The following is a 12,500-nucleotide window of genomic DNA, read 5'->3' on the forward strand; positions in this document are numbered from 1 at the left end:
ATATTCATATAAGACTCTTTGGTAATATATAATATAAAACCGAGCGCATATATGATATGTACGTTAGAAAAAATAATATATATATATATTATTTTCTTTTAATATAGGGACACCTCTTTTAATTTATCCCCGCAGGGAATTATCACATAACTCAGTATGTGATAATGGCAGACCAATATACATATATATCAAGATTATCAATACAAAATATATATCATTATTAGCCTGCCTCAATTGTAATTATTTATTTGGATTAACGATAAAGTTCGGAAACAATTTGTTATTCTATGTATAATAGAAACCTTGGCCTTTGTTTCAACATTATTATCTTTGGGCTTAAAATATTAACCGTGGAGCCAAGTCTCATATTCATAAATGAATAAAGAAACAAATTTGACGGATTAATATCTTCTCTACCGACAGACAGTATTTTGTCACGTCAATAGTAGATGGCCGGCCCATTGACCATCCTATAGTAGTTTTTGGACCCAATATCTTTAATTCGGGTATTTTCAATTGTCTTTGCCAATCAACCGTTTGGTACTCTCTCATATAATAAGAGAATACACATATAATTCCATTATATGGATATATCTTCATTATTTTATTTGCTACATCACCCTATAATAGTTTTTGAACCCGTCAACTTCAATTCGGGTATTTTCAATTGTCTTTGCCAACCATTTATATGGTATTCTCTATTATAATAAGAGAATACTAGTGTATATCCATTATATGGATATATCATCTTCATATTATTTGCTACACCACCCTATAGTAGTTTTTGAACCCATCATCTGCAATTCGGGTATTTTCAATTGTCTTTGCCAACCAACTATACGGTATTCTCTCTTATAATAAGAGAATACAAGTATATTTTCATTATATGGATATAATGCCATTTATTTTTCAATATCCATATAATTCATTTAGTTTTGTATGTACAAAACAAGTTTTCTTTATAGTATTGACAAAATCATATGTTTACGCATAACATAAGTTTTGACCAATACGAGGAGGGGCCCGCCAACGACCACCTCCCTATAGTAGTTTTTTACCCCACGCACTACTGCGTGCCTGTTTACAGTACTAGTGCCAGCTATCACTAGGTTTATATATCATGTTTCAGTGATATATGGGTAAATTCTACCATTTATTCTTATGTATATGGCATTTCTATGCCATATTTATACAATCCATTCATATCTTAATGTATATTTATTATATTATACATTATTATGCCTTATAGGTATTATACCTATAAGCCATATCCATACGATTCATTCACTAGTGCCGCCCCTCACTAGGTTTATAATTGTTATATCATTGATATACAATTTATTTCTATATATATGGCATTTATATGCCATATCCATACAATGCATTCACATTTCAATGTATATTTACTTGTTATACATTATTATGCCTTATAGGTATTATACCTATAAGCCATATCCATACGATTCACTTATATAAATATATGTATATTTTTCTATACATAATTTTTTTTTACTTTTGTATGGATTTCTATGCATATCCATAGTTTATATGGATATGCTTGGCGTTCTATATAGTATTGACAAATTCATATGCATAACATAAGTTTTGACCAATACGAGGAGGGGCCCGCCAACGACCACCTCCCTATAGTAGTTTTTTACCCCACGCACTATTGCGTGCCTGTTTACAGTACTAGTGCCAGCTATCACTAGGTTTATATATCGTGTTTCAGTGATATATGGGTAAATTCTACCATTTATTCTTATGTATATGGCATTTCTATGCCATATTTATACAATCCATTCATATCTTAATGTATATTTATTATATTATACATTATTATGCCTTATAGGTATTATACCTATAAGCCATATCCATACGATTCATTCACTAGTGCCGCCCCTCACTAGGTTTATAATTGTTATATCATTGATATACAATTTATTTCTATATATATGGCATTTATATGCCATATCCATACAATGCATTCACATTTCAATGTATATTTACTTGTTATACATTATTATGCCTTATAGGTATTATACCTATAAGCCATATCCATACGATTCACTTATATAAATATATGTATATTTTTCTATACATAATTTTTTTTTACTTTTGTATGGATTTCTATGCATATCCATAGTTTATATGGATATGCTTGGCGTTCTATATAGTATTGACAAATTCATATGCATAACATAAGTTTTGACCAATACGAGGAGGGGCCCGCCAACGACCACCTCCCTATAGTAGTTTTTTACCCCACGCACTATTGCGTGCCTGTTTACAGTACTAGTGCCAGCTATCACTAGGTTTATATATCGTGTTTCAGTGATATATGGGTAAATTCTACCATTTATTCTTATGTATATGGCATTTCTATGCCATATTTATACAATCCATTCATATCTTAATGTATATTTATTATATTATACATTATTATGCCTTATAGGTATTATACCTATAAGCCATATCCATACGATTCATTCACTAGTGCCGCCCCTCACTAGGTTTATAATTGTTATATCATTGATATACAATTTATTTCTATATATATGGCATTTATATGCCATATCCATACAATGCATTCACATTTCAATGTATATTTACTTGTTATACATTATTATGCCTTATAGGTATTATACCTATAAGCCATATCCATACGATTCACTTATATAAATATATGTATATTTTTCTATACATAATTTTTTTTTACTTTTGTATGGTTTTCTATGCATATCCATAGTTTATATGGATATGCTTGGCGTTCTATATAGTATTGACAAATTCATATGCATAACATAAGTTTTGACCAATACGAGGAGGGGCCCGCCAACGACCACCTCCCTATAGTAGTTTTTTACCCCACGCACTATTGCGTGCCTGTTTACAGTACTAGTGCCAGCTATCACTAGGTTTATATATCGTGTTTCAGTGATATATGGGTAAATTCTACCATTTATTCTTATGTATATGGCATTTCTATGCCATATTTATACAATCCATTCATATCTTAATGTATATTTATTATATTATACATTATTATGCCTTATAGGTATTATACCTATAAGCCATATCCATACGATTCATTCACTAGTGCCGCCCCTCACTAGGTTTATAATTGTTATATCATTGATATACAATTTATTTCTATATATATGGCATTTATATGCCATATCCATACAATGCATTCACATTTCAATGTATATTTACTTGTTATACATTATTATGCCTTATAGGTATTATACCTATAAGCCATATCCATACGATTCACTTATATAAATATATGTATATTTTTCTATACATAATTTTTTTTTACTTTTGTATGGTTTTCTATGCATATCCATAGTTTATATGGATATGCTTGGCGTTCTATATAGTATTGACAAATTCATATGCATAACATAAGTTTTGACCAATACGAGGAGGGGCCCGCCAACGACCACCTCCCTATAGTAGTTTTTTACCCCACGCACTATTGCGTGCCTGTTTACAGTACTAGTGCCAGCTATCACTAGGTTTATATATCGTGTTTCAGTGATATATGGGTAAATTCTACCATTTATTCTTATGTATATGGCATTTCTATGCCATATTTATACAATCCATTCATATCTTAATGTATATTTATTATATTATACATTATTATGCCTTATAGGTATTATACCTATAAGCCATATCCATACGATTCATTCACTAGTGCCGCCCCTCACTAGGTTTATAATTGTTATATCATTGATATACAATTTATTTCTATATATATGGCATTTATATGCCATATCCATACAATGCATTCACATTTCAATGTATATTTACTTGTTATACATTATTATGCCTTATAGGTATTATACCTATAAGCCATATCCATACGATTCACTTATATAAATATATGTATATTTTTCTATACATAATTTTTTTTTACTTTTGTATGGATTTCTATGCATATCCATAGTTTATATGGATATGCTTGGCGTTCTATATAGTATTGACAAATTCATATGCATAACATAAGTTTTGACCAATACGAGGAGGGGCCCGCCAACGACCACCTCCCTATAGTAGTTTTTTACCCCACGCACTATTGCGTGCCTGTTTACAGTACTAGTGCCAGCTATCACTAGGTTTATATATCGTGTTTCAGTGATATATGGGTAAATTCTACCATTTATTCTTATGTATATGGCATTTCTATGCCATATTTATACAATCCATTCATATCTTAATGTATATTTATTATATTATACATTATTATGCCTTATAGGTATTATACCTATAAGCCATATCCATACGATTCATTCACTAGTGCCGCCCCTCACTAGGTTTATAATTGTTATATCATTGATATACAATTTATTTCTATATATATGGCATTTATATGCCATATCCATACAATGCATTCACATTTCAATGTATATTTACTTGTTATACATTATTATGCCTTATAGGTATTATACCTATAAGCCATATCCATACGATTCACTTATATAAATATATGTATATTTTTCTATACATAATTTTTTTTTACTTTTGTATGGTTTCTATGCATATCCATAGTTTATATGGATATGCTTGGCGTTCTATATAGTATTGACAAATTCATATGCATAACATAAGTTTTGACCAATACGAGGAGGGGCCCGCCAACGACCACCTCCCTATAGTAGTTTTTTACCCCACGCACTATTGCGTGCCTGTTTACAGTACTAGTGCCAGCTATCACTAGGTTTATATATCGTGTTTCAGTGATATATGGGTAAATTCTACCATTTATTCTTATGTATATGGCATTTCTATGCCATATTTATACAATCCATTCATATCTTAATGTATATTTATTATATTATACATTATTATGCCTTATAGGTATTATACCTATAAGCCATATCCATACGATTCATTCACTAGTGCCGCCCCTCACTAGGTTTATAATTGTTATATCATTGATATACAATTTATTTCTATATATATGGCATTTATATGCCATATCCATACAATGCATTCACATTTCAATGTATATTTACTTGTTATACATTATTATGCCTTATAGGTATTATACCTATAAGCCATATCCATACGATTCACTTATATAAATATATGTATATTTTTCTATACATAATTTTTTTTTACTTTTGTATGGTTTTCTATGCATATCCATAGTTTATATGGATATGCTTGGCGTTCTATATAGTATTGACAAATTCATATGCATAACATAAGTTTTGACCAATACGAGGAGGGGCCCGCCAACGACCACCTCCCTATAGTAGTTTTTTACCCCACGCACTATTGCGTGCCTGTTTACAGTACTAGTGCCAGCTATCACTAGGTTTATATATCGTGTTTCAGTGATATATGGGTAAATTCTACCATTTATTCTTATGTATATGGCATTTCTATGCCATATTTATACAATCCATTCATATCTTAATGTATATTTATTATATTATACATTATTATGCCTTATAGGTATTATACCTATAAGCCATATCCATACGATTCATTCACTAGTGCCGCCCCTCACTAGGTTTATAATTGTTATATCATTGATATACAATTTATTTCTATATATATGGCATTTATATGCCATATCCATACAATGCATTCACATTTCAATGTATATTTACTTGTTATACATTATTATGCCTTATAGGTATTATACCTATAAGCCATATCCATACGATTCACTTATATAAATATATGTATATTTTTCTATACATAATTTTTTTTTACTTTTGTATGGATTTCTATGCATATCCATAGTTTATATGGATATGCTTGGCGTTCTATATAGTATTGACAAATTCATATGCATAACATAAGTTTTGACCAATACGAGGAGGGGCCCGCCAACGACCACCTCCCTATAGTAGTTTTTTACCCCACGCACTATTGCGTGCCTGTTTACAGTACTAGTGCCAGCTATCACTAGGTTTATATATCGTGTTTCAGTGATATATGGGTAAATTCTACCATTTATTCTTATGTATATGGCATTTCTATGCCATATTTATACAATCCATTCATATCTTAATGTATATTTATTATATTATACATTATTATGCCTTATAGGTATTATACCTATAAGCCATATCCATACGATTCATTCACTAGTGCCGCCCCTCACTAGGTTTATAATTGTTATATCATTGATATACAATTTATTTCTATATATATGGCATTTATATGCCATATCCATACAATGCATTCACATTTCAATGTATATTTACTTGTTATACATTATTATGCCTTATAGGTATTATACCTATAAGCCATATCCATACGATTCACTTATATAAATATATGTATATTTTTCTATACATAATTTTTTTTTACTTTTGTATGGATTTCTATGCATATCCATAGTTTATATGGATATGCTTGGCGTTCTATATAGTATTGACAAATTCATATGCATAACATAAGTTTTGACCAATACGAGGAGGGGCCCGCCAACGACCACCTCCCTATAGTAGTTTTTTACCCCACGCACTATTGCGTGCATGTTTACAGTACTAGTGCCAGCTATCATTAGGTTTATATATCGTGTTTCAGTGATATATGGGTAAATTCTACCATTTATTCTTATGTATGTATATGGCATTTCTATGCCATATTTATATAATTCATTCATATCTTAATTTATATTTATTATATTATACATTATTATGCCTTATAGGTATTATACCTATAAGCCATATCCATACGATTCATATACTAGTGCAGCCCCTCACTAGGTTTATATATCTCATTTTAATTATATATTGGTAAATTCTATTATTTATTCTTGTGTATATGGCACTTATATGCCGCCATATCTATAAAAATGCATTTATATTTCAATGTATATTTTCTATATTATACATTATTATGCCTTAAAAAGTTATTATACCTACCATAAGGCGATATCCATACGATTCATTTATATAAAAGATATATGTATAATTTTCTATACATAATTTTTTTTTATGAATATATGGGTTTCCTAAGCATATCCATATAATACATTTAGTTTTATATGGATTAGATTGGTCTTCTTTATTGTATTGCCAAACTCATATTGATAAAATAAGTTTTGAACAATAAGAGGATCAGCCGCCAACCAACCAACCACTGCTACCATTGGAGGAACATATACTTACTTTTTATATGTCCTCTTACTTGAATGGTCCTCTCTTTACTTGAAAATTTCATTACCATAGGAATCTATTTATACATGGAATATGATTTCCACTACTTTTTCGCGTCACTAATAATTAATATGACGATACAGACTTGCTACCATAACATAAGTCTTGAACAATAATAGGAGCAGCCGCCAACCAACCACCAACCAACCAACCACTGCTACCATTGATAGTAATTTTATATGTCCTCTTTAGTTGAATTTCAATACCATAGGAATATTTATACATGGAATATGTTTTGCCACTACTTTTTCGCGTCACTAATAATATGACGATACAGTCTTGCTACCATAACATAAGTTTTGAACAATAAGAGGAGCAGACACACCAACCAACCAACCGCGCTGCTACCATTATATATACTTATATTTATATAAGTCCTCTTTACTTGAATGGCCTCTTTACTTGAATTTCAATACCATAGGAATATTTATTTATACATGGAATATGTTTTGCCACTACTTTTTCGCGTCACTAATAATATGACGATATAGACTTGCTACCATAACATAAGTTTTGAACAATAAGAGGAGCAGACACCAACCAACCAACCGCTGCTACCATTGAATGAACCATATATACAAACTTTTATATATGTCCTCTTTACTTGAATTTTAATACCATAGGAATATTTATACATGGAATATGTTTGCCACTTTATCATCGCGTCACTAATAAGATGACGATACATTTTGTTTGTTCAATATTTACTTATATATTGATGTTTCCAATTTAGGTCTTTTATATTTCTTCTTCCCTACCTTACACACCACAAACAAAGTGGCGTGCGATGCTGCAAGCAAGCATAATGATTATGCCCGCTTGCAACATCTTTATTATCGAATCATCAAGCAAAGGATAAGCTTCAGTGGATCGCAGTATGGCAGCTGCTCAACCACTTACAACACCTTGCCTGTTACAAAAGTCGTTTACAATTGATTCTAGGCTTTGTCATTGTATTAAATAATGCTTTTATATGTAACTAGCGCGGCATCAGGTGATCAAAGATCCTCCCAATTTACTATGTTACAAATTACATTGGCATCACATCCATTGTCGTTTATAAAGTAAATTATAAACTTTAAATGGTTTAGAAGCCATACAATGCAAATTGCCCCTTATTTATCATTGCAGTCCAGCACGGATACGACCTTAGAGGCGTTCAGGCATAATCCAACGGACGTAGCGTCATACCACTGTTCGCTCGAACAAGTATTGTGCCATTGGTCCGTACCTGCGGTTCCTCTCGTACTACGCAGGAATGCTGTCGCAACAACGTTTTGTCATTAGTAGGGTAAAACTAACCTGTCTCACGACGGTCTAAACCCAGCTCACGTTCCCTTGCATGGGTGAACAATCCAACGCTTGGTGAATTTTGCTTCACAATGATAGGAAGAGCCGACATCGAAGGATCAAAAAGCGACGTCGCTATGAACGCTTGGCCGCCACAAGCCAGTTATCCCTATGGTAACTTTTCTGACACCTCTTGTTAAAAACTCTTTAAACCAAAAGGATCGATAGGCCGAGCTTTTGCTGTCCCTGTGTGTACTGAACACCGAGATCAAGTCAGCATTTGCCCTTTTGCTCTATGTGTGGTTTCTGTCCGCACTGAGCTGGCCTTGGGACACCTCCGTTATTATTTGAGAGATGTACCGCCCCAGTCAAACTCCCTACCTGGCAATGTCCTTGAATTGGATCATACCTGAGTAATTGGAGTTATACCAAATTTTCAAATCAAAAATACATAAATGCACCGTTTTATTAAAGAATTTGTTTGCGATTATATAACAAACTCGTGATACTTTGATCAAGAAGCTTGCATCAAAACCCAATACCATAAGATATAATAAATATATCCGTATAATGGCTAGGAAATGATACACGTTCCATTTAATCAAGTAAGTAAGGAAACAATAAGAGTAGTGGTATTTCATTGGCGATACCAAACCGAAGTCTAATATCTCCCACTTATTCTACACCTCTTATGTCTCCTTACACTGCCAGATTAGAGTCAAGCTCAAAAGGGTCTTCTTTCCCCGCTAATTATTCCAAGCCCGTTCCCTTGGCTGTGGTTTCGCTAGATAGTAGATAGGGACAGTAGGAATCTCGTTAATCCATTCATGCGCGTCACTAATTAGATGACGAGGCATTTGGCTACCTTAAGAGAGTCATAGTTACTCCCGCCGTTGACCCGCGCTTACTTGAATTTCTTCACTTTGACATTCAGAGCACTGGGCAGAAATCACATTGTGTCAACACCCGCTAGGGCCATCACAATGCTTTGTTTTAATTAGACAGTCGGATTCCCCAAGTCCGTGCCAGTTCTGAATTGATTGTTAATTGATAATCGTTATAATTAATAAGAACTAATTGGTTTAACCCAATTAGTATTCTTAAAAATTTTAGCAAGAAAGTTCCACAATTGGCTACGTAACTAAACTATCCGGGGAACAAGTGACCAACATAAATGCCAGACACTCTATTTACCCAGAACGAGCACATAAACCATGTTATTGTTTCCCAATCAAGCCCGACTATCTCAATCTTCAGAGCCAATCCTTATCCCGAAGTTACGGATCTAATTTGCCGACTTCCCTTACCTACATTATTCTATCGACTAGAGACTCTTCACCTTGGAGACCAGCTGCGGATATTGGTACGGCCTGTTGAGAAGTTTGCGTGTCCCCACCATAAATTTTCAAGGTCCGAGGAGAAAATATCGACACAACAGTATATGTCATGCTCTTCTAGCCCATCTACCATATCTCTCTGCGAAAGACTTCCATGGTAGTACGGCTATAAAACAGAAAAGAAAACTCTTCCGATATCTCTCGACGGCTTCTTTATGGTCGTTCCTGTTGCCAGGATGAGCACGAGGCCCATATTTAATAACAAACGGATACTCAACAGGTTACGGAATTGGAACCGTATTCCCTTTCGTTCAAAATTATTCAAGTATATTAATTAGCTTGATTTATATAATATAATTATATTTGTATGGCATTTGTGTTTTACTTGAAAATTTTCGGCTTTCGCCTTGAACTTAGGACCGACTAACTCGTGATCAACCACTGTTCACACGAAACCCTTCTCCACTTCAGTCCTCCAAGGTCTCATTCGATTATTTGCTACTACCACCAAGATCTGTACCAATGGCAGCTCCATGCAGGCTTACGCCAAACACTTCTACGCATACCATTGTACCTTCCTACTCACTAAAGTTTCAAAATTTATATCACAAGTAATATAAATCATCTACTTTAGCGGTAATGTATAGGTATACAACTTAAGCGCCATCCATTTTAAGGGCTAGTTGCTTCGGCAGGTGAGTTGTTACACACTCCTTAGCGGATTTCGACTTCCATGATCACCGTCCTGCTGTTTTAAGCAACCAACGCCTTTCATGGTATCTGCATGAGTTGTTAATTTGGGCACCGTAACATTACGTTTGGTTCATCCCACAGCGCCAGTTCTGCTTACCAAAAGTGGCCCACTGGGCACATTATATCATAACCTTGAACTTCATATCAAGAAAGTTAAGGTTCTTACCCATTTAAAGTTTGAGAATAGGTTAAGATCGTTTCGACCCTAAGGCCTCTAATCATTCGCTTTACCAGATAAGATTATTTTATATAACATTAAAATGCACCAGCTATCCTGAGGGAAACTTCGGAAGGAACCAGCTACTAGATGGTTCGATTGGTCTTTCGCCCCTATACTCAATTCTGACAATCGATTTGCACGTCAGAACTGTTTCGGTCTTCCATCAGGGTTTCCCCTGACTTCAACCTGATCAAGTATAGTTCACCATCTTTCGGGTCACAGCATATATGCTCAAGGTACGTTCCAGTTAGAGGCATAAATAATATAAATATCATTATACATAACTATATAGAACGCCCCGGGATTGTGTTAATTAGCTATAAATAGTTAAAAAACTAATCCCATTATTAGTCAAGTTAATTACGCTATTAGGTTTATATCCCAATAACTTGCACATATGTTAGACTCCTTGGTCCGTGTTTCAAGACGGGTCCCGAAGGTATCCTGAATCTTTCGCATTGTTAATCATACAAGTGCATATAATAAACACAAAAATCAATGATAATTATGCCATTATATAATTCCGAAAAATTAACGCACTGTATTCATATAAATCTATCAGCACTTTATCAAATTAATAACATTTATTCTGTGTTAAAATGCAAGCAAATTAATTTGAATAAACTATAAGTTATATTTTATGATAAATTTTGTATGCTAATAGATTACAATGTCCTTATATGGAAAAAATGCACACTATTATCATAATATTGTTTAAATATTACAATTTTAATGATGAATTTTCCATAACGGATATTCAGGTTCATCGGGCTTAACCTCTAAGCAGTTTCACGTACTGTTTAACTCTCTATTCAGAGTTCTTTTCAACTTTCCCTCACGGTACTTGTTTACTATCGGTCTCATGGTTATATTTAGTTTTAGATGGAGTTTACCACCCACTTAGTGCTGCACTATCAAGCAACACGACTCTTTGGAAACATCATCTAGTAATCATTAACGTTATACGGGCCTGGCACCCTCTATGGGTAAATGGCCTCATTTAAGAAGGACTTAAATCGTTAATTTCTCATACTAGAATATTGACGCTCCATACACTGCATCTCACATTTGCCATATAGACAAAGTGACTTAGTGCTGAACTGATTTCTTTTCGCTCGCCGCTACTAAGAAAATCCTGGTTAGTTTCTTTTCCTCCCCTAATTAATATGCTTAAATTCAGGGGGTAGTCCCATATGAGTTGAGGTTGTGTATAACTTTTTTTGCAATTAATTCTTTATATATAATGATAAAACATTTTATTAAATTCGTTATATATTTTATATATTTGTATGGCATTTGTTTGGTCTAACGAATCAACGAAGAATAATAATATTGTCAACGGCTTTCTATTTACTAATCTTTAATAAGAGACAATTCTAGATAAATTTTTTATGCTAGACATTTCTCAGTATTATTTGATTGAAAAAGAAAATATTTCTCTTCGTTTTTCACATTCAAATTATTTACTAATGTGAGATAATGTTTTTCATATATTTGTTAATATTATGAATAATATAATAATTAAATTATTATTATCCAATAATATACCATATGCTTATAAAATTTCATTATAAAATTTATATAAACAACTTAATTAGCATAGTCTTACAACCCTCAACCATATGTAGTCCAAGCAGCACTATAAAATTAATTAAAGTACATAACAGCATGGACTGCGATATGCGTTCAAAATGTCGATGTTCATGTGTC

The 12,500-nt window shown here is 32.9% G+C and overlaps 2 non-coding genes across 2 annotated transcripts in view; both read right to left on the reverse strand.

Moving 5' to 3' along the window:
* Positions 1-8,026: 8,026 nt before the first annotated feature.
* Positions 8,027-11,997, reverse strand: LOC119559133. Its single transcript, XR_005220690.1, has one exon. It is a non-coding gene; the product is annotated as a large subunit ribosomal RNA (ribosomal RNA).
* Positions 11,998-12,398: 401 nt separating this feature from the next.
* Positions 12,399-12,500, reverse strand: part of LOC119559137 — a 179-nt gene continuing 77 nt past the window's right edge. Inside the window, exon 1 of the ribosomal RNA XR_005220693.1 lies at positions 12,399-12,500. This exon is cut by the window's right edge and continues 77 nt beyond it. This is a non-coding gene — a ribosomal RNA (5.8S ribosomal RNA).

The sequence above is a fragment of the Drosophila subpulchrella genome, unplaced genomic scaffold (assembly GCF_014743375.2).
Source record: "Drosophila subpulchrella strain 33 F10 #4 breed RU33 unplaced genomic scaffold, RU_Dsub_v1.1 Primary Assembly Seq178, whole genome shotgun sequence".
In the NCBI taxonomy this organism is placed as follows: domain Eukaryota; kingdom Metazoa; phylum Arthropoda; class Insecta; order Diptera; family Drosophilidae; genus Drosophila; species Drosophila subpulchrella.